The 23202-nt window shown below is 41.4% G+C and overlaps 1 long non-coding RNA gene across 1 annotated transcript in view; it reads right to left on the bottom strand.

Annotated features, from left to right (window-relative positions):
* Nucleotides 1-377: 377 nt before the first annotated feature.
* LOC143669126 (uncharacterized) overlaps nt 378-23202 on the bottom strand; it is a 103472-nt gene continuing 80647 nt past the window's right edge. Inside the window, exons 2-5 of the long non-coding RNA XR_013168736.1 lie at nt 17374-17454; nt 1732-1796; nt 1082-1328; nt 378-416 (exon numbers count right to left, since the gene is read on the bottom strand). This is a non-coding gene — a long non-coding RNA (uncharacterized LOC143669126). The remainder of the gene's footprint in view (nt 417-1081; nt 1329-1731; nt 1797-17373; nt 17455-23202) is intronic.

The raw sequence follows: 23202 nt of genomic DNA, 5'->3' as shown, positions 1-23202 counted from the left end.
AGCTCTGCCTAATGGGGCTACCTGTGACTCCTGCATCACAAGAAGGGCATTTCTATCACTGCCCTGTATCTAGCACCCTCTCTGCTCCAGCTGGCCTGTTTCTGGAACTCCAAGCTTAACTTGGGAGTGAAACATACAGCTCTGAGTCCGGCTTACTCTAGGATCTTTGCAACCTTGGATAAGCTGCTCAGCCTTTCTGACCTCAACTTTCTCATCTGTAAAATGGGAATCATAATAATATTGACCTATAAAGCCGTGTAGAGGAGTAAGTGAAACCATAAACAAAAATATTTAGCGGAGGGTCTGCCACATTTGTTGAACACTTGAAAACGTGGGTGTGTGCATGTTGGCATATACAGTCTCTTCATGCTGAAAAGCCTACCTTCCACCATCTGCCTGGCAAACTTCTGTTGACCCTGCAAAAACAAGACCAAGTGAATAGTTTCATTACAGAGAATGATTAAGTTTTCACTGTACTGAGGTTGTGATCTCTAGGGTATGTCATTAAATGAGAAAAGCAGGGTGCTTAGCAGTATATATTGGCACAAAGGTAAACAACATATAATAAGTATTTGTGTATTTCTGCCAAATGGAAACACTGAAAGAATGAATCAGAAACTACTAGCCCTACTGTCTGGATTCAGCCTCTGTAAACAATCAGGTCTTCTTTGCCCATGCATTAAACTGATGCAGATACCCAGACCCTGGGATCAATTATTGTTAAGGCCTCCAATTCTTTATGAGCCAAACCACTAGCTGACTCTGTGAAATACGTTTTTAAAAACCCATTCTATAGAGGGGAAAGAGGAAGAAGAAGGGAGGGGCCTCTGCCTTGTTCCAGGCATGAAGTGAAGAACATTAAATATAGTAACCTGTGTGAGCCTCAGAGGCCTGCTCCAACCTTGTTAGCTATTTTGCAAATGGGGAAATGGGAAGTCAAGGGTCAGACAACTAATAAACAGTGGAGTCAAATTCAAACCCACGTCTGGGCTCTGAGCTCTCACCCTGTTGGCCACCCAGTATAGCCTCTGTAAATTGCCAGGGTTGATCAATGACATGGAATCAGAAGGCTGATTTCTACCTCATCATCAAACGTGTTGACAAAGCCATCCAAAGTTCCAGCCAAGTAAGGTCTTGTGGATGCCAACAGAGATACACGCCTCTGGACAGATGTTACGTTATGTCTGTCCTTGCAGACAGCTCTCCAGCCAGTCATGAATTCACATAAACTGACCATCCTCTGACTTTATTTGCACGTATTTCTACATGAATAATCTAATACTCCTTGCTGAAGACTGAATAGATATCGGCAGCATTTTCCTGATATCCTGGAAGAAACAAACAAAACCTATAAAAATACAACGAGTTTAGTTTGTCACTATTTTTTTGATAAACCAAGGCCTATTTCTTATCATCTCTACTTCTTATTCTCAGTATTCAAAAGTTATGAAAAGAAGCTGATAAGTTTAATGTGATCTTCTAGAAAGTTTTCAGGAAATTATACTCAAGTCATCAGCTTCTTTTTTTGTCCTGGAATTCACTTCTTTTGAAAATTGCAACAATATTAACTTATATCATTTTGTGTAAAGGGGACTTTTCCCATTTTTTATAGTTATCCATTTTAGACAGATTTTGTGACAACATCTATAAGAAGTTTGTGTTTAAAGATGCAACTTTCTGGATTTAGAGATATAACAACATTTAAAGAAGATGTTTTGTTTATCACTTTACCAATATTGGGTTTTAGCTCCATCATCATGGTTATGCTTATTTTCCTGTCCTATTTGAAGATCCTCCTGGAAAGAGAAGGCATGAACAGAGCAAGAGTCAGAATCTGTGCTTCCTTTGTGACATTTGTTAAGGTTGTACTCGCTGCGCCATGGCTGAGCCTGCCTGTCCTCTTTCACGCTCTCTGAATCTTGTTTTTAAACCTGGATTTTTTTTTTTTGCATGGACAGGCATAGGAATCCCACCCAGGTCTCTGTCATGGCAGGCAAGAACCCCGCCACTGTGCCACCATTGCCCACCCTGAATACTGCGTTTAAAGTCCGATTTCTACTAGTTAGCATTTTTCACAAGCCTCAGTCATTTCCCAAAGAACTACTTTTGTTGGTGCTGTTTTTAGCCAGTGATAATGTGTCTTTCTTTCCATCTTATTTACATACCTTTCTGAACTCTGGCATCAAGGATGGGTGAAGTCACACAAGGGACAATATTTCTATAAGCCAATATCATTATGGTTTTAAACTTAAATGGCATGGTCGTTGGGTAGAAGAATTTAAGGATTGAAAATACTACCGAAACATCATAACTTAGCACATCCTCCATTGTCCTCCTTCCTTCTGTTCTCATTTCCCGTAACTCATGAATGGTCATGCTGAGAATTAATCTTCCAGATGGAGCCATCAATAGCACATGACAGTGGGAAGAGGGTATTTCTGTTTCCATAACCTGGACCCTCACCCTTCAGTGGTAGGCAGATGAGGGCACTTTTCTAATTGGCCACGGAAAGGTGCTGTTGTTTACAGGAGTGGACTAATTTGTTTTGGAAATCAGATTTTGGGACAGTCAAACAACAGAACAGAAGCAAATCATTTGCAGGGCTGGAGACAGTATTTGCTTTCGTGGGCAAATACTTTCATTTGCCTGTCTTGGGTCTTCCTGGGTCACATGGGGTCTCAGTTCATCTTTCCTCTCCTGTGCAGAGCCTGTCTAAGAATTTCAGTTATAAGGGCTGATTGGTTGCTTTAAATAACTTCAAACCAGAAAGACATCGACCATCAATTTACTCATTTAATCTTGTTCAGGTCACTTTGCTTTTAGAAAAGAAAAAACGAAACAGGACATCACGAGGGCATCATTCTTTGACCAGCTCTCAATTTAAAGTTTTTTTTTTAATTAAGAGACAGTTCTGTTTACTTTATCCAAGCTACCACAAATTCTTTCTCAGCTGACACATCGTCAGCTCTGCTTTTGGCTTATCTTACAACCAGGCCGGTATGTGCACAAGGGTTCGACTTTACAAGAAGTGCAGGCAGCCCTCCCAGCCTTCCTTGCCGTGGGTTCCACCCCCAGTGTCCTGACTGTGCTGTCCCAAGCTACCTTTTCCATAAGCCCTTCCCACATCCACACCCAGGGAGAGACAGCAGCAGGGCCAACGTCATTTCCAGGTCCTCCTGCCTTCTATTTTTCAGTTTCAGATTTGAACAGAAGACTCCCAATCAGTAAAACACTCATTACCAAAAATATATATATTGTTTTCTAGGACAGAAACTGTGTATTTCATGAGAAAAGAAACCAACAACAGTTAATGTCTAAAAGAGGAAGCTGTTCTTTGGACTGTGTTGCACAAAAAAGCCCTGTGGGAATTAGTCTTATCTTGAACTCCTATTTTTTATTTGCGTCTATACAACATGTTTTTTTTGTGTGTCTGTGACTAGGCAGCTTGCTTGCCATCAGCAACAGGAAGGAATGGAAAAGAAATCTATTCAAGGGCAGTGTGGTGGTTTGGAGCTATGTACCCCAGAAAACATGTTTTTAATCTTAATCCATTCCTTGTGGTTAAGGACCCTTGTTAATAAGACTTTTGGCTGAGGAGACTTCGGTTAAGCTGTGGCCTGACAGAATCAGGATAGGTCTAACCTTATTAATGGAGACCTTAAAGGGAAAGCTGAGAGGGGCAAACAATGCCAGAAAGAGCTGGAAGTCAACAACACCTAGAGACACCAAAAGAGGGCACCATGTGTATTTCCACGAGCTGGAAAAGCCAAGAACCAAGGATCACCAGCAAGCAGCCCCACAGTGCCACAGCTTTCTGGGAGAAAGCATCGCCTGATGATGCTTGCATTACATATTGGTTTTGGACTTCTCCTAGCCTCAAAAACTCGAGCCAGTAAATTCCTTTTCTTTAAGCCAACCCATTGCACGGTATTTGTTTTAGCAGGCAAGAAACTGAAACAGGCAGCCGAGGGCCTTTTGGCAAGTTTTTCTTCCCAATACCCAGAGATGAACAGAGCCAAGCTGGCACACAATTTATTTGTAAAATTAAGATCTTTTTAAGATGTATTTTGCTTCTATGGACAAGAAATGAGGGAGCATTGACAGGCTCTTCTAAAACAAAAATATTAAGAAAATAAGGTTACCTTCTGCCACTAAAATTTAAAAAGAGGAAAAATGGGTCAGAACAGAGAGACCTGAATTTTCCAGTGGCTCACAGTCTTGCTAATCTGATCCCAGCTCTTTCACAAATTATATAATTTTGAAGAAATCACCTAACTTCTTGAGTCTGAGTTCTCTCATCTACAAAATTAAGAGGTTAGTTTAAAAGATCTTTACACTCCTTTCCAAGTCCAACATACCATGAGTCCTAAGCAACTCCCATTAATGCTTGGATAAGAATTGCCTGGCATTAATTTCCATGGGAATTCTGCCCCTTGGAGAGGAATAGATGTAGGGAGCAAGGAATTCCAGAGTGTCACACCCTGGAGCTTATGGGACTTCCCACCTCATGGAATTAAATTACCTTTCCTGCAGTCTGATTATATGCCCCCCTCCCTTGGGTAGCATTTGGTTCTTTTTATGCATCTATTTTAAGAGCTGAAAGTACACAGTGATCTATCCAAAGTTCCACAAAGTACCTAGAGACAACGTCCAGACTTCTGTGTTGTTTTGTTTCCCAGGTTTCTCCTTGCGTTAAATGCAGTCTTGTTTAATGGCCTCCTTTTTATCACCATTGCAAGAGTTTTGGGATTCCTGTTGGGCACACAGTAAGTGGCCAGGTCCCATGGTAATTTATGTAGCTCACAAGAGGCACAGTTCCTATGTCTGTGTCTTCATTCTAAAATAATCCCATCTGCTTGAACTTTTGAGTGCAGTACATAAACATCTCTCCGTCCTCCACTGAGTAAACAATTCCACTGTAGTTCAATTAAACGGTATTTACAGATGAAGAAATGGAAATTCAAAGAAGTTAATGAATTGTTCCAGTTCATATATCTAGAAAGCAGTAGGGTCAGAACTAGGAGGCAGGGTCTTCCTTCTTCTTCAGTGTATTTGGATTCAAACTGCATTGTCTGTGAGCTGCCAGGGACAGATAAAAATTTCAAAATCCTGCACAACTCAAAATCCTTTCTAATATACATTAAAAGGGGTTTTCCCAGGTCTCTAAGTTCAGAATAAAGATATTTTAAATTTATCCCAGTAGAGAAACGGTCATTAATTGAGCATCTACAGTTGCCAACCTTAGGATTCAGAAGCATTTGTCTGTACAGCTAGTGGAGAGAGTGAGGTAACCAATGGAAAAGAGAGTCAAGAAACATAAATTTGCCCCAAAGACCATAAGCCAGTGTATTAGTTAGGGCTTCCCAGAGAAAAAGAATCACCAGGAAACACTCACAGATATAAAATTTATAAAAATGTCTCACGTAACCATGGGAATGCAGAGTCCAAAATCCATAGGGCAGGTTGTGAAACTGACGATTCCAATGGAGGGTCTGGATGAACTCCACAGGAGAGGCTCACCAGCCAAAGAAGGAAGAGAGCCTGTCTCTTCTGAATCCTCCTTAAAAGGCTTCCAGTGATTAGATTAATCATCATTCATTGCAGAAGACACTCCTTTTGGCTGATTACAAATAGAATCAGCTGTGGATGCAGCTGATGTGATCATGATTTAATTTCATGAAGTGTCCTTGCAAGACAGGCCAGCACTTGCCCAACCAGACAAACAGGTACCACCACTTGGCCAAGTTGACACATGAACCTAACCATGACAGTCCACCCCTGTCAACTTAGCAGCTGTACATGCCACCTTAAACCACACCTAACTTCTAAATAAAAAACAATAAAACACACATTTTTTTCTTTCACCTAACAATAGTCAACTGTCTTGCATACAACTGGAAACACATTAAATCTCTCCAAAATAAGGTGCAAGTCCTTGGGTAATATTCATTCTTAAACTTGATATCTTACAACTTAAATAGTATAATATGAACAAAATAGCATACAGTCCTTGTTTCTGTAACTGATCACGTGGTTGTAGCTCATATTTATCACTTTCTTCCACTACCCATTCCATGTTCCCTTTACCCTCAGCAAACACTTCAGCTGACTGTGGATCTTTGCCTGGTGGGGTGACCCAAACTTTCATTCCTGAAGTTTCAGAGCCATTGGTAGCCCTGCCTGGATTGGGTTGTTACAGTTTTCCATTTTTAATCACAGAGCATGGTAGCACTAAAAGACCCCCTAGGGCATCTCCTATATTCCAAGAAAACTCTTCTTTACCTCCATTGTGTAGTTGCAGTCCTATTTCCCCCTGTTAGTCAGGATCAATTACCCCAGCCAATAATGTAATCCCCTCCTTGGCTTGCTGATCCAGGGGCATAAGTAGCCCAAAGTGACCAGGTGGCAGTCTTAGATTCCAGTTCAATGGAATCATTGTTGTTTCTCCTGGTGGAAGCTCTCCCCCTTTTGGAACTAAAACCTGTAACCAGTAGAGGTCAGGGTCACAAGGACAGGAAGCAGAAATTTTCCTAGTGGATCACTAGGGGTAATAGTGAGTGGTAACACTTCCATTTTGACCCCTTGGTTCCTGGACCCATGGATCCTGGGTATGGGAGAAACAGCACCATACAGCAGATGCTGATTCAGAGCATATACAGCTTCCTGGAGAACATTACCCCAGCCCTTCAAGGTATTGCCACCTAGTTGGCATTGTAGTTGAGTTTTCAAAAGGCTATTCCACCATTCTATCAATCCAGCTGCTTCTGGATCATGGGGAACATGGTAAGACCAGAGAATTCCATGAGCATATGCCCATTTCCGCACTTCATTTGCTGTGAAGTATGTTCCTTGATCAGAGGCAATGCTATGTGGTATTCCATGATGATGGATAAGGCATTCTGTGATTCCACAGATGGAAGCTTTGGCAGAAGCATTGCATGCAAGGAAAGCAAACCCATATCCAGAGTATGTGTCTATTCCAGTTAGAACAAATCACTGCCCCTTCCATGAGGGGAGTGGTCCAATGTAATCAACCTGCCACCATGTAGCTGGCTGGTCACTTCAGGGAATGGTGCCATATCAGGGGCTGAGTGTGAGTCTCTGCTGCTGACAGATTGGGCACTCAGCAGTGGCCATAGCCAAGTCAGCCTTGGTGAGTGGAATTCCATGTTGCTGAGACCATGCATAACCTCCATCCCTACTACCATGACCACTTTGTTCATGAGCCCATTGGGCAGTTGACTGGGGAAAGAGGCTGACTGGTATCCACAGGATGGGTCATCTTATCCACTTGATTATTAAAACCTTCCTTTGCTGAAGTCACCCTCTGGTGTGCAGTCACATGGGACACAGATATGTTCATGTTTTTAGCCCACTCAGAAAAGTCTATCCACATACTTCTTCCCCAGACCTCTTTGTCACCAATTTTCTAATTATGGTCTTTCCAAGTCCCTGACCATCCAGCCAAACCATTAGCAACAGCCCATGGGTCAGTATACAAACACACCTCTGGCCAGTTCTCCTTCCAAGAAAAATGAACAACCAGGTGCACTGCTTGAAGTTCTACCCACTAGGAGGATTTCCCCTCACCACTGTCCTTCAAGGACACCCCAGAAAGTGGTTGTAGTGCTGCAGCTGTCCACTTTCGGATGGTACCTGCATATCGTGCTGAACCATCTGTAAACCAGGTCCGAGTTTTCTCTTCCTTGGGAAATTTACTGTAAGGAACTCTGCAAGAGGCCATAGCTCTAGTCTGGGAAAGAGAAGGTAATGTGGGAGGAGTGGGGACCATGCACATTTGGGCCACTTCGTCATGTAACTTACTTGTGCCTTCAGGACCTACTCTGGCCCTATCTCATATATACCATTTCCATTTTACAATAGAGTGCTGCTGAGCATGCCCAACTTTATGGCTTGGTGGGTCAGACAATATCCAGCTCATGACAGGAAACTTAGGTCTCATGGTGACTTGGTGGCCCATGCTTAAATGTTCAGTCTCTACTAAGGCCCAGTCGCAGGCCAAAATCTGTTTCTCAAAAGGAAAGTAGTTACCTGCAGTAGATGGCAAGGCTTTGCTCCAAAATCCTAAGGGTCTGCATAGTGATTCCCCTATAGGGGTCTGCCAAAGGCTCCAAACAGCATCTTTATTCACCACTGACACTTCTGCAACATTGAATCTGCTGGATCATATGGCCCAAATGGCAGAGCAGCTTGTACAGCAGCCTGGACTTGTCATAGAGCCTCCTCTTGTTCAGGTCCCCACTCAAAATTAGTAGCTTTTCTGGTCACTTGATAAATGGGCCAGAGTAGCACACCCAAATGAGGAATATGTTGTCACCAAAATTCAAAGAGATCAACTAGGCATTGTGCCTATTTTTTTGGTCATAGGAGGGGCCAGATGCAGCAACTTATCCTTCACTTTAGAAGGGATATCTCAGCATGACCCACACTATTGGACACCTAGAAATTTCACTGAGGTGAAAGACCCCTGTATTTTTGTTGGATTTATCTCACATCCTCTGACACACAAATGCATTACCAGTAAGTCTAGAGTAGTTGCTACTTCTTGCTCACTTGGTCCAATCAACATGATATCATCAATATAATGGACCAATGTGATGTCTCAAGGGAGGGAGAAATGATCAAGGTCCCTGCGGACAAGATTATGACATAGGGCTGGAGAGTTGATATACTCCTGAGGTAGGACAGTGAAAGTATATTGCTGACCTTGCCAGCTGAAAGCAAACTGTTTCTGGTGGTCCTTACTAACAGCTATCAAGAAAAAAGCATTTGCCAGATTAATAGCTGCATACCAGGTACCAGGAGATGTATTGATTTTCTCAAGCAATGATACCACATCTGGAACAGCAGCTGCAATTGGAGTTACCACCTGGTTGAGCTTACAATAATCCACTGTTATCCTCCAAGACCCACCTGTTTTCTGCACAGGCCAAATAGGATAGTTGAATGGGGATGTGGTGGGAATCACCACCCCTGCATCCTTCAAGTCCTCAAGAGAGGCAGTAATCTCTGCAATCCCTCCAGGACTCTGGTATTTCTTCTGATTTACTATTTTGCTTGGTAGGGGCAGTTCTAGTGGCTTTCTCTTGCCCTTTCCCACCATAATAGCCGTCACTGCACAAGTTAGAGAGTCAGTGTGGGGATTCTCAGTTGCTCAGTACGTCTATTCCAGTTATACATTCTGGCACTGGGGAAATAACTACAGAATGGGTCTGGGGCCCACTGGACCCACTGTGAGATGGACCTGAGCTAAAACTCCATTGATCACCTGGCTTCCATAAGCCCCTACTCGGACTGGTGGACCAGAGTGACATTTTGGGTCCCCTGGAGTTAATGTCACTTCTGAACCAATGACTAATAATCCCTGAAATACCTGATCATTTCCTTTTCCCCAATGCACAGTAATTCTGGTAAAAGGCTATTGGTCTCCTTGGGGAAGGCTTGGAGGAAGAGTAACAGTATAAATCTGTGGCAGTGTAACAGGGTTCTCCCCTAAAGGGGCCTGGCCTCCCCTTCATTCAAGGGGCTCTGGGTCTGTAAACTGTCTCAAGTCTGGAAATTGATTAAGGAGCTGTGACTCTGTGTTTTTGTAATTCAGGTTAGACTTCTGTTCACTTGACCTAGAACCCTTTTGTTTATACAGTTAAAATACAAATTTAGTAGATTACCCTTCTATTATATTTCTAGGTACCCCATGATTTACTAACCAATGCCACAAATCTCTGTGAGTCATATAATTTTGATTCCTACTTTGAATTTGCTGTCTATTATAATAGCCACGTCTGCTCTGTCTCTGGCAACTAAGTGCTGCCACCTGGCTCTGCCAACTCGGGATCTGGTCATCCCCATTGTGTTTAAGGATTCCAGCTCAGTGACTGCAGTTCCTACAGTAATATCTGACCTACAGAGAGGTGCAACTACAGAGTTCTTTAGGGATGATAGCGCTATTCTCACAAATTTACTTCTCACTGTTCTGGTAGAAGGTGGATCCTCTGGACATTCCTGGGGTGTATGAGCAGGCTTTGCATGATAAATCCACTCTAACATTCCATTCTCTCTAGGCCTCTGGATTCCCTCATCTACATTATACCAGGGCAGTTCTGGCATTTCAACCTCAGGTAATGTCGGCCACCTTTTGATCCATGTTTCAACCAACCATCCAAACAAACTGTTAATACCTTTTCTAACCCCTCAAGCTATAAAATTGAATGCAGAATTTCTGCTTAGTGGGCCTGTATCAATAAATTCAGCCTGACCCAGCCTTATATTCCTCCCACCATTATCCTACACCCTTAAAATCTGTTGCCACACATATTCCCCTGATTTCTGTCTATATAAATTGGAAAACTCACACAGTTCTTTTGGAGTATAACATACCTCCTCATGTGTGATACTTTGTACCTCACCTTTAAGAGCCTGTTGGGACTTTAGTCCAGTTGTAGGTCTGGAAGAAATGAGGGGTGGTGGGGGTGGGTCATGAAAAGAATTAGAACTGTCTTTCAAGCCATTTGCTTCAGGGCATTCATTTGCAGTTTCATCTGGTGAAACAGGATTAATCACTCTAAGGCTAATCCCTTCAGGAGGAGGTTGGGTGGCCAACTCCTCATGGCAGGCTGGAGGTGGGGTGGCTATGTCCTCAGGGCAAACTATTACAGGGCTATCTAGAGAAGACTCAGCATGACCTAAGCTTTCAACCTCACCCCCAACATCATCAATCCATATGTCATCATCCCATTTTTCAGGGTCCCACTCCTTTTCAATCAATGCCCTTACTTTAACAGCAGATATCATGCAACATTGAGATTTCAGTTTTTTATGTTGTAAAATTGCTACTCTAACAATAAGACTCTGAGTCTGATTTTCAGAGACCTCAAGTCTATGGCTACAGGAAATAAGATTTTTCTTTAGGATACTCATAGAAAATTCTGCATCTGTCAGATGGTGCTTAAGCTTCTCATTTGAAGCCTTAAGCCCATCCTTTTCATCCCTTAATGTATGCAGTGTATTTAACAACAACCACCCAATATCTGTATACCTCTTATTTCCACAAAACTCTGTAAAGGTGTCAAAAACATTATCCCCCATAGCCTGGCTTCATACAAACGAAGAATTAGAAAAATCAAATGGTGATATTTTGACTATCTCTTTTGCCAACTCACTCCATGGATCGGGAGTGTCATTCTGATCATGGGAATCAGAGTCCTTAGTGCTTTTGAGTCCAGTCAGAGTAGAAAACCATTAACAAAAACCCATTTTTAAGATTCTGTTTCTTGAAACCACTCCTGGTACCAAGTTGTATTAGTTAGTGCTCTCTAGAGAAACAGAATCAATAGGAAACACTTGCAAATAAAATTTATAAAAGTGTCTCACATAACTGTGGGAATGCAGAGTCCAAAATCTGCAGGGTAGGCTGTGAAGCCAAAGATTCCGATGGAGGGTCTGGACCAACTCCACAGGAGAGGCTCGCCAGCTGAAGTAGGAAGAGGGCCTGTCCCTTTTGAATCCTCTTTAAAAGGCTTCCAGTGATTAGATTAAGCATCACTCATTGCAGAAGACACTCCCCTTGGCTGATTACAAGTGGAATCAGCTGCGGATGCAGTAGACGTGATCATGATTTAAATCTATGAAATGTCCTCATTGCAACAGACAGGCCAACATTGCCCAACCAAACAAACAGGTACCATCACTTAGCCAAGTTGACACATGAACCTGACCATGACAGCCAGTGTCAGAGAGTAAGGCCATTTTGAATACACCACATTGTCAGTCTTCCATATTTTCCTCTAGTCAGCACTGAGACCTTTGGAGAAGTAAGTGCACTGAAGAGAAAGAATGATAAAACAACAATCCATTAGGATCAAAGCATATCCTTAACAGAACCCTGTTCACATTGAGGATGGGGATAAGTGACCACAGGCTGCATATTTTTCAAGCAGAGCACAGGACCAGTCAGAGCTGGAATAGTCAAGAAGGTGGAATGACTGTCCAGCTGCTCTAGGTTTCTGGCAAACTGTGGCCTCAGCAGTAGATGTCGCCATGGCAAATCAGAGCTGGAAATGTGGTCAGTGGTGGACAGTGAAAGGTGGAGCCCACAGGGTAGCTGAGAAGCCCCTTCCATATGTGAGACCCTGACCAGAGGAGTCTCAGAACTATCTGAGAAGGACTGGAAAAGATAAGAAGTCTTCACAAGCAGCTGGGAGCCCCAGTAGGAAAACATTTCCCTGATGTCATGGTGGTCCTATTTGTCTAGGAGCATCCGTGGTCTCCACATCAGGGCTTCCTGGGTGTATCATCTCCAGGTTGAGAAAACCAATTCCCAGAGGGCCGAAGTGACATGCCCCAAATCCACGGCTGGTAGGATGGGAAAACAGGATGTGAAAATAGGTCTGACTCCTCTCCTTTCTCATGCCACTTCTGGAGTCATGTGATAAAACATAGGTTATAGGAATATTGAATCAAAGTCTGTCTCGCTGAGTCCCAGTTATGCCATCTCTGTGGGTATTCTTCCCATGACAAGTTTTTGGAGGTTGGAAGTAGCAATCAATGACTCAGTCGGCTTTGCCTTGACCTCAGTAGCCTGTGTCCATCCTCCCTCTGGCCCTGGCCTTTATCCTCTGGGCAGTCTCGTTTGTCAGCATCCCCCCTTAAATCAGCATTCTGGGTGTGCCCTGAGGTCCACTGATTTCCACTGTCCCATGATGCTCTTTTGTATTTCCACGTGCTGCAACAGCTCCCTGTTTCTTCAAAGTTTGATGGGAACCACCACCATCTCAGGCCCCCAGAGTCCCGGAGGGCATAAGACAGTGTGGCCCAAAGCCCAGCAGGTCATATGATTTGTAGACCTGGTTTATTTCCTTGGAGCCCAGCATACTGCCATCCTAATATAAATGTTATGATAAAATATTTAACTGTATATATAATTGATGCTTACTTTATAGTAATTCAGGGCCTTGCCTATTTGAAGAAAATCCATTATTTAAAATACTCTACTAAAAGCGATTTCTCTTTGTTGATATCTCTTTCTAATTGCTTGAACCACATGCCGCATTTTCCAAGGCAGCATTGCAACAGTTATTATATCCCTCTTAGTTTAAGGTTAAAAATCTAAGTTTCTGATAGATAGTGTTATAAATATCTTTTCTTGCATAATGAAACCCTTCCCGATGTGTATTATTCGGGGATATTTATAGACCCATGTCTTCAACCTTAGCAATGCCCAAGACATCTTCACTAGCTGGCCATGTTCTACAGCCAACACATCTGTGCTCCCCTCTGCCTGTTTAGGGCTCTAAAGATTTGCAGTCTATGCTCAAAACGAATCCTCCTCTAGACTAAAAGCATAAGTGAGAAGAAGGCATTTTATCTATTAAATTAAAAAATGTAACATAATTTACATTGAGGGGTGTTATAATTCCCCCGCTGCTAAAATAAATGCCATGCAATGTGTTGGCTTAAACAACGGTAATTTATTGGCTCATAGTTTCAGAGGCTGGAAGGTTTGCTTTCTACCAGGGTTGGAGCTGGACCCTCCGACTGGCTGGTAATCTCTGGGCTTCCTTGGCTTTTCCATCATATGGTAATTCATAAAGCTGCTCCCTGTGCCTACTTCTCCCTCTGACTTCCACTCTGTTTATAAGACTCAGGTCATCTGGATAAAGGCCATCCTGATTGAGTTGGGCCACCACTTAATGGAAGTGACATGTTGAAGAGCTCTTATTTTCCTGGGTCCACACCCACCAGGACACCGGCCAACACCAAGAACTTGGCCAAGCTGGTGTCCACAATTCAATCCACCACAAGGGACAACTCTAAAGGCTGTTGGGGATAACTTTGGTGCCCTGGTCTGTGGGATGCATGGGAAAACTGGTAAATGGACATAATCTAGAAAGTATGCTGAGTCATCAACGCAGTGAAAGGGAAGAGAACGAGAGGATTCCCTCTGCAGAAATGCTACAGACAAAGAGGCTCATTTCTCCACATCCAAATCCAGGAAGGCACACAGTTCTGGATATAAAAGAGGGGACTCATGCTTCCTGATCTGAGTCGTGTTCCTTTCTCTCATCATGAGACTCTGGAAGAGCCGATTCTTTTAGAACTGTTATTAATTTACATGGTATATAGCCCAGTGAGTTATAAAGGTGACAGTCACACAATCCACCCTCAGGAAACATGTATCTTAAGCAATTTAACAATCATGAAGTTTTCTGATTCTCGTTCAGTTATAATACAGCTGGGAAATTAGTCATCATTAAAAAAAGTAAAAAGTTTTCTTAATAATTTCTTCAATTCAGGTATATAAGATTCATTTCTTAAATTTAATTTATTTTGATTAAAAAGATTATAAATTAAACCAGACATTTAAGCATACAAAGAAGTACATCCAAGCCACTTGATATTTCATTTTCCCAGTATCTTTCAGTTTCCAATGAAAGAAGTCAACCCCTGAAGCATTAATGCATTACCCTATACTTAGCAATTCATTACATTGGACCTTGTGATGTCTGTTGCTGTCTTCTTCAGTTTTTAAATATGCACTGTTAATTAGCTTTTTACATTAACAATTACCCACAAGATCTTCAAGGGCTAATACCATTTCTCATACTACTTTGTGTCTTCCCAGAGCACCCCAAATGATGCCTTCAATAATTGTCCACTCACTTCTTCATTCAATAGTCTAAGTGCTCCCAAGTGCCAGCAGCTGGGAGCACAGGCCTGCCCTCAGAAAGCTGCAACAAATAATCTCCTTTAAAACAGGGAAGGGGTCTGGATGGGTTAAATCATGTACCCCTGCACCTGTGAACATGACCTTCTTTAGAAATAAGGTCTTTGTAGATGTAATCACGTTTAGATGAAGTCATTCTGGAATAATATATGGCCCCTAAATCCAATGTGACTGGTGACCTTATGAGAAGAAGGAACTTTGGACACAGACAACCCACACGTAGAGTGCCATGTGACTCCATTTCATGACCCTATGCCACGTGACAACAGAGGCAGAGACTTGAAGTGATGCATCTGCAAGCATAAGAGGTCTACTTATTAAGTCAAAACCAGGACTTCCTTTCATCATTGACAACAGCGCAGGAAACAGGACTGCTTTTTAGGAAAAGGAAAACAACAACAAAATAACAACCCCTCAGATTTGATGTTCACATGTCTATTACAAAAATTATATACACTGATTTTGCAGTACTTGGAAAATGAAGAAAAATGAAAGGAAGAAAATAATATTTCCTTCATTGCTGGTCAACCGTAGTTAATAAGATGCTGTGGTTCTTTCCAGTCTCTTTTTTATTTTGCAGTTGAGGGTTTATTATTATGTTTTGTATAGCCTTAATCATATTAATTACCTGTATATATTTAAAAACCAAAACGACAGCACTAGTTGTCACACGGCACAACGGGCTGAATTGTTAAATAATTGTTGAGAATTGCTTTAGTGCTTTAGGAGTTGATTCTTTCATTGGAAATCAAAAGTAGGTTTTTATATTAACATTATAACAAAGTATCATTAGAAGTGCCAGTTTTACTGGCACCATAACCCATGGAGATTTCAAAAGATGCACATAATTTACTTAATCATTCTGATGTTGGACATTTAGGTTATTTCCAAGATTTCAGTGTTCTGAAAAGCACTGCAGTGACAGTGTTTTTGTACGATGATCCCTCCTCCCCCCACATGTTGAATTTCTGTTTTTTTTAAGGGTCAAATCTCAAAGTTGGAAGGAATGGATCAAAAGTGATGAGGTTTTTAATGTTCTTAATGCATATTGCTAAATTTCTTTCCCCAAGGATCAAACCAGTTTTCACTCCTAGGAGCATTGAGAGTATTTTTTGCCTGTGTTATCAGCACTGAGTATTATCACTTACGTTTCTGTTAATTTGATAGGTTAAGGAAGAAAAAAGTAGTTCAACTGTGCATCTATTTGATTACTAGTGAGGCTGAATATGAATATTTTCCTCTCTGTCACTTGGCTGTATTTCTTCTGGTGACCTAAAGCTGAATTGACATTAGGTCGAAAGCAATAGCTCAGTCATCTGCAGACACAGCGGCACAGAGGTTCTGGGTTTCTGGAATTGCTATATCTCTACTCTGTGTGAAAACTGGAATCACCTCTTACAAGGAGACTCACACCCAGCGCTTACGTGTTTGGAAGACCCCAGCTGTGGGTCCACCTGCCCTAGGACATCAGATCGGTTCCCCGGATTTCTATTTCCATACGGCCATCTCTGCGCTTATATTTTCATGGGTGCAGTTCCTGTTAGACTCCAGGCTGCATGAGGCCAAAGCACGGCAGACTTTCTTTTTTATTAATTGTGGTAACAGAAATATATATAACATAGATGTTCCCATTTTAACCATTTTAAGGGCACTCTTTAGTGGTAATAATTAACGTTGTTTGTAGCAAAAGAATCTATTTCCAGCTTCCATAGTGACCACCTAGCCACATGCTTCTCCCTTGGACTGCTCATTGAACTACTTTTTGGAAACATCCATTCTAGTCATCAATCTCAATGATTCAGCAAAAACATATTCAGCATTTTTGTATGCCTTTCACTTACTGCAGGTTATTCTCACATGCTTTTCTATTTGTATTTCACACAAAAAAATGAGATAAATATTATTTTTCCTATTTATTTTAGATGTGATTAAGTGACACATCCAACCACACCAGACCAGACCATATCCAAACCAGAATGCAAAGCCAGGTCTCCTACTCTCTAGCAGGTGACTCAACCTGGCTCCCCAGGTACATCGTCTCCTGAGGCCCCTCCATTGTGTGCCCCAACAGCCACATGTGCCATGGGGCGGTCATCCTAGGCTGACCTACTTCCTGCCTCCCCCTGCAAGTAATAAGCCCTTTAAGAGCAGAAATCATCTTCTGTTTGATTTTGAACCCCATGAGCCAGATGGCTTAGAATTATTAGATGATCAATAATATTTTAAATTAATGAAAAATTAACTCAGTCAACCACTCAATGAAAGATGGAGTTAGCAATTTGATTGGGTGCCGCTGTGTTTTCACGTAAGAAGGATAAACAACTGAGTTCATTTTTCCTCATATATATTTTATTTTAAATTGAGTATTAAAAGCATTCCTGCAACCTCTGTCATCCACTCAAGAAGTTGTACAAAACTGCTTATAAGTACCCTGCTTTTATTTTTTACTTTTTCTTTTTTAATGTTTTATGTGATCTAGCACCCAAATCAGTGGATTTATCTATTTGTAACAGGGTACAGGCAAGAGATTATCAAACATTCTTCTATCCCCAGTGCTAAATTGGAAAGGAATTCTAGGACCTCATTAACTCTTTGAATATTTAACCAGATTCCTTCCTTAATATACATACTATCCTTGTGAATTTCAGAATTTCAAGGGTCCTCTAGTGACAGGGGCTCTTCCTATTGATGGAAATTGTTCCTTATTTAGCCTTTGCAAAGTAGAAAATGGAAATGAATGTGTTAATTGGTGGGAACTTGGATTGGTTCAAACTTTAGCAGTATGTATCATGAATTTCTAGAATGTGCACACACTTCGATCAGGTAATCCTAAAAATTTCTCTAAAAGAAATTATCTGAGATATATGCAATAACGTGTGTTCAAAGATGTTCATCACATTATTATTTTTAGTAGTAAAAATGAAAACAAAACAAAACTGGAGGCCATCTGATTGCCTAACAAGACAAAGTAGTTTTAATATATGATGGTTCATATATTAAATAGATATGGTGTAATCATTAAAAAATAAGACTTTAGCTAACTCATGAAATGAGGAAATATTCAAAGTATATTGCTGAATAAATCAAACTACAGAACAATATATTAATATTTAAATAAAACAAAACAACCTTTCAATTTTCTTTAAAAATCCATGTTTGCATGGACAGAAAATATCTAGAAAATACAGTAAAATGTTAATAGCATTTATTTATTTACTGTGGGACTATGGTATATGTATTTCTTTATATTTTGCTCTTTCCTTACAGACTTTCTGCAAATAACTTCTGCAAATGTATTATTTCTCTTATGGGATAAAGAACACGTTTAATGGAAGTCCTTCTTTGAACTGAGCTGAAATTTCTCTTTTTTCTTTTTAAGTAACTCTAGCATATTTGTACTTGAGTATAAAAAAAAAAGAAAGAAAGAAAAAATCTCCTTCCTACTCATAAAATGGCTTCAAGCATCTGAGGCAACGCAGTGACCCTGGTCTCCACTTACCCAGGCTGTGTGCAGCAGCGAGCGAGACAGGGGACACAGACGCTTCCGAGGCCCCCAGCTTTCCGACCCCTTGACACTTAAAACAAAATCCCCGCCTGCGCCAGGGCCCTCAGACCTAGCCCTCGGTGCCATTTTTTCCCACCAGCCCCAAACTCTCCTTGCTTCCGCTTCCCATACCGGGGCCTTCCCATTTGCAATTCCCTCTCTCTGGAAAGCCCTTCCCCACACATTCTGCAGCTTCGCCTCCCACCCCTGCAGGTCCTCTCCAATGTGGCCCCAGAAGGGCCTTCCTAAAGGCTCAGAAGCAGCAGCTTGTCATCTTTGGGCCCCTCCCCACCTCCTCTCTCCTCCTAGGGCTTATCTCCACTCAGTGTTTTCTTCTTTATTTAACTGATTATTTGTTTATTGTCTGTTACCCCCAGCAGACCTAAGTTCCACAAAGGCTGGGACTTTTTCAGTTTTTGTTCACTGCTGTAGCTCCCGTCCCCTGAAGAAGACACAAAGTAGATCTCCTTGCAGATGTTTAGGTTAATAAAAGGAAGGTTTCAGGTTTCCTCACCAGCTGCAGGAAGTCCTAGTTCCCCCACCCCCACCCCAGAATGGAGGTGATGACCAGGACAGTCCATTGGGCACCAGGTGTGTTGTGGCCACCAGGGGCAGCCGCTGCCTCCCCCTCCCAGCCCCCTCCCTTCCCTTCCACCTTTTCCCTCCCTCACTCTCCAGACTCCCTCACTCCCTCGCCTCCCCATCCCCAGCACATGGTACTTGTCACCCCACCCAGCCAGCATCTCACCTGGCAGGTACCAACCGCAGTTCCCACTGAAATTATGCACTCTAGAGACAGATGAAGATGGCTGGAAATATATATATTGTTTTAAAGGAAAATTTACACAGAGAGAGATTGTTCCTTTTGGAAAATTATGTGAAAGAAATTCTTTCTAAGGTCAAAAACGCTTTTAAAGAAAGAGTGAGAGAGACAGAGCACAGCTGAAGGACACCTGAAGCTGGCAGAAGCACCACGTCAAGTCCGCTCCGACAGATTAAACAATGAGTAACCTGTTTATGCACAGTCTTGGCAAAAACACGCAGAGGGGAAGGCATGACTCAGAGAACAAGGAACAGAACAGGCATGGTTATTCAAGCAGATCCACCCCACGTGGGCAGGACCCATGGCACCCAAGTCTCAAAATATGTGCAAACTGGCAGAGAAGCAGAATAGATTTGCACGTTCTCCACTGAATCCTGAGTGAGCTGCTATGGAGAGGAAAATTCCCGTGGGGCATCCACAGCTCTTTCATAAGATCCTAAAATCTCTCCATTGAAGAAAAATCGGACATCAAAATAATGCGACCATGAGAATTTATTTGTTTTACAGTGGTTTGTGAGATAAAGCATTTTGTGAGAGCCAATAAAAATAGAGCTGTTAATCACCTTTACTAAGGGGGTTCTCATAAAGATGAATTGTGAACCAAATACATCTTCCATTCTCCCAGAGGCTCTCAAGGCACCCAAGGCTACTGGACTCTACCAACATCCATCCTGGAAGACTGACCAGGCTCTGTGGGATAGAGATAAAAGAAGCCTTTCACGTTTACTCCTACTTACTTTCGTAAGGTTAGAATTTTTAACCATGAAGTCACACTTTATAATAAAAAATACAAAGAAGAAATCTTGCATCCACATGGTGAAAGAAGATAACTCATAATTCATATCTGTGTGGAAAATTTGATCCTTAAAATAAACGCATTAAAAAGACTGGTCAAAGTTTGGTGTGATACTCTAATACATCCAAGAGTAATCTGAGCAGAAGATTAAAAATTATATGCAAAGACCCCTTGAAGGATTGGGAAGAAAAGTGGAAATATTAAACTTCCCCAACTGAGGAGGCCCTGATATCCTTGTAAGCATTGGGTACTGCCAGGTTGATGGGTCAGCCACTTTACCTTGGGGCTTGCTCTTATGAAATTTATTCCTGCAATGGAGAAGCTAAACTTATTAATGATTTTGCCTAAGACGTTATTTTGATGTCCAATTTTTCTTCAGTGGAGAAGGTTTAGGATCTTATGAAAGAGCCGTGTTCTTCTCCTTTTGTGCTCAAATGTGGCCTCTCTCTGGAAGCCATCCCTGCAGGTAAGCTTACTGTCTTCCCCTCTATGTGGAACATGACTCCCCGGGGTGTAAATCTCCCTGACAAAGTGGGACATGGCTCCCAGGGATGAGCCTAGCCCTGGCATCTTGGGAGTGAGAAAGCCTTCTTGGCCAAAAGGGGGAGAAATGAAACAAAATAAAGTTTCAGAGGCTGAGAGAGGTCATTTTGGAGCTTATTTTTATGCAGTATGTAGACAAGACTTTTCAGTTTTTGGTGTATTGGAGTAGCTAGAGGGAATTATCTGAAACTGTTCAACTGTCATTCAATTGCCTTGATTCTTGAAGATGATTATCTAACTATAGAGCTTTTAAGGTGTGACTGTGATTGTGAAAACCTTGTGGCTGAAAATCCCTTTATCCAGTGTATGGACAGATGAGTAAGAAAAGAAAAAAGACAAAATATAAATAAATAATAGGGCAGAGGCGGGTATGGGATGTTTTGGGCATACTTTTTCACTTTTATTTTTACTTTTATTCTTAATTTTATTCTTTCTGGAGTAATGAAAATGTTAAAAAAATCTATCGTTTGATGATGACTGCACAGTTAAATGATGACATTTGGATGATTATATGATATGTGAATATATAATATATCTCAATAAAACTGCATTAAAAAAAAAAGGGCCAGCCAAAAATAAACAGACAGAAAACACGAAACAAAAACAAAAAGTTGGATCAGCAAAACTATTTACCACCTAGAAGTCAGCTCGATGACTAACAAATATTTAAGCTTCAGATTCATAGGCAGGATAAATACCTAAGCAGTTGTTCCATTCTTCAAAATGCAATGCCAAATCCAACCACCCGTCACTCGCCAGCAATTTCCATTGACTACAATCACTCACAGATGGATATTTGAATAAAAGCCCGTTACTACTAGTAACTTGAGCTGTGGAGCCAAACACAGCAGAACCGCCGTCAAAACCGCTTCCGGGCCGCTTGCGCAGAGCCCCTGGGTGGACAGCACGTCCCGGCGCTGAGGCCCCACCTGGCTGGGGGGCTGCGCCTCTCGGGGTCTGTGAGTCAACACCTGCCCACGGGCTTTCCCTTAACACCCAACTCGTCCGGAATCTCCCCGAACACGGAGCAGTCATTTGCATCCGCCAAACTCATGCTACTAACAGTGATATTATTTTGTTTGGGAAAGGGATAGGAAATCTAAATTTATCCTTAGAATCCAGTCATTTTTTTTTATCTCTTCATGTGCCATTTAGTGTTTAAATCCGTGGTTAGGCCTATTTTAATGATGAAAAATCCCTTTTTCACTGCCCTCTTTCCTACCACTTGAATACTCAGATAATAAAGCTTCTTACTTTCTCTGTGATTGGGAAGGGGAAAGGGGAACGGCAATTCATAAGCACAACACCCCAATCTGATTAACAGCTTCTCTTCCTTGAAATTCCGTAATAACTCTTAAACTCCATGATAATGACTTACCAACTTAATTTCATTGAAATCACAATTAATCCCTGGAAACCTTTTATGTACTCTCAGCGTGTGCAGAAACATTATCTGATTTTGATCTTCAGGTCAACTCGGGGGGTGTGTGTTGCTATTTCCTATAACACTTGAAGGAATTTGGATGCTGACCATTTGAGTAAATCATCCCAAGATTACACACCAAGAATGCATGAAAGAAAGGATTCAGCTCAAATCTTCCAATGACAAGTTCTCACTCTTGTCACAAACTTTGTTTGTACATCTGTACATTAAATGGTCATTTTTGGCAAATTCTAACATTATTTTTAAGACAAAATCCTAAGACAAATCACTCCGTTCATATGCAGTCATCAGACTTATAAGCTGACTGGTGTAAGGTAAAGAAATCTATTATCCTGTTCACAGTTCCCTTTTGCCTTCAATAATAGAGGTTGTCCACACACCTGATGTAAGCAGGTATTATGATTTTATAATCTCCATACAGTTGAAATTAGTTTGACATGTCAAAAGAGTTTTGATATTTGGGGTTTTGGACTTCATGTGTTCTTTGCTGTGTGCCATGGTTTCTGCCAGGAGGCAAATTGAGCAGCGTCTCGGAGCTTTTCCTAGCCTGCCCCAAACAAGAAACTGTAGAAATTGTTGAAGACAAGTTGGCCTTGTGAGATTTCTAAGCTAGTTTCTAAACCAAAGAAACTGAGTGAGATAAATTTGGAACACTTGGGAGCTTTGAAAGTCTATTTGTACAAATTTCAGTTACTGCCAAAGTGAAGGCATGGCCTAGAAATGGGAAGGGTGACTTGAGCTGCACTCTCAAAGAACAGCTCTCCCCCACCAGGAAAACAAGGGCAAACTGCTTTGTTGGGGAAATGATAACAAACACATTCCTGTTTCAGAAAGAAGCTAAGGTATATTTAGATGGATTGTGCAGAGGGATTATTGATTTTTGTCGTTATTATCATTTTTGTTGTTATTTTGGTTTGGTTTCTTTTTCACAATTTATATTTTCTCAAGGGTTTTCTTAGACCCACAGCCAGATCAATTTTTTTTTAATGGTTATTATTAGTATGGTAAGTAACTTTTCTGGATTTCAAGGAGAATACAAAATGTACTGCACTGAATCATTGATGGTAGTGAATTCATTATAAAGTGATCAATAAAGCACTCTATCTGTAGACCATCAACCAAAGGTAGGAAATCTTTTCATTGAAGCAAAATGTCATGGGTATTTCTGGAAAGCAAAATATCAATATGCTGAAAGAGTTCATGCTTTTGACTCAATAACAAATGCTAGGATTCTCTTTTAATATTTGAGCTCCAAATACAGCCCATGATAAATATGCCAAAGATGTTCACAATGGCATTGTTTACAGGA

This window comes from Tamandua tetradactyla, chromosome 25 (genome assembly GCF_023851605.1).
Source record: "Tamandua tetradactyla isolate mTamTet1 chromosome 25, mTamTet1.pri, whole genome shotgun sequence".
Lineage (NCBI taxonomy): Eukaryota > Metazoa > Chordata > Mammalia > Pilosa > Myrmecophagidae > Tamandua > Tamandua tetradactyla.
Note: the sequence above shows the minus strand (reverse complement) of the source record. Positions and strands in the feature narration are given on the sequence as shown.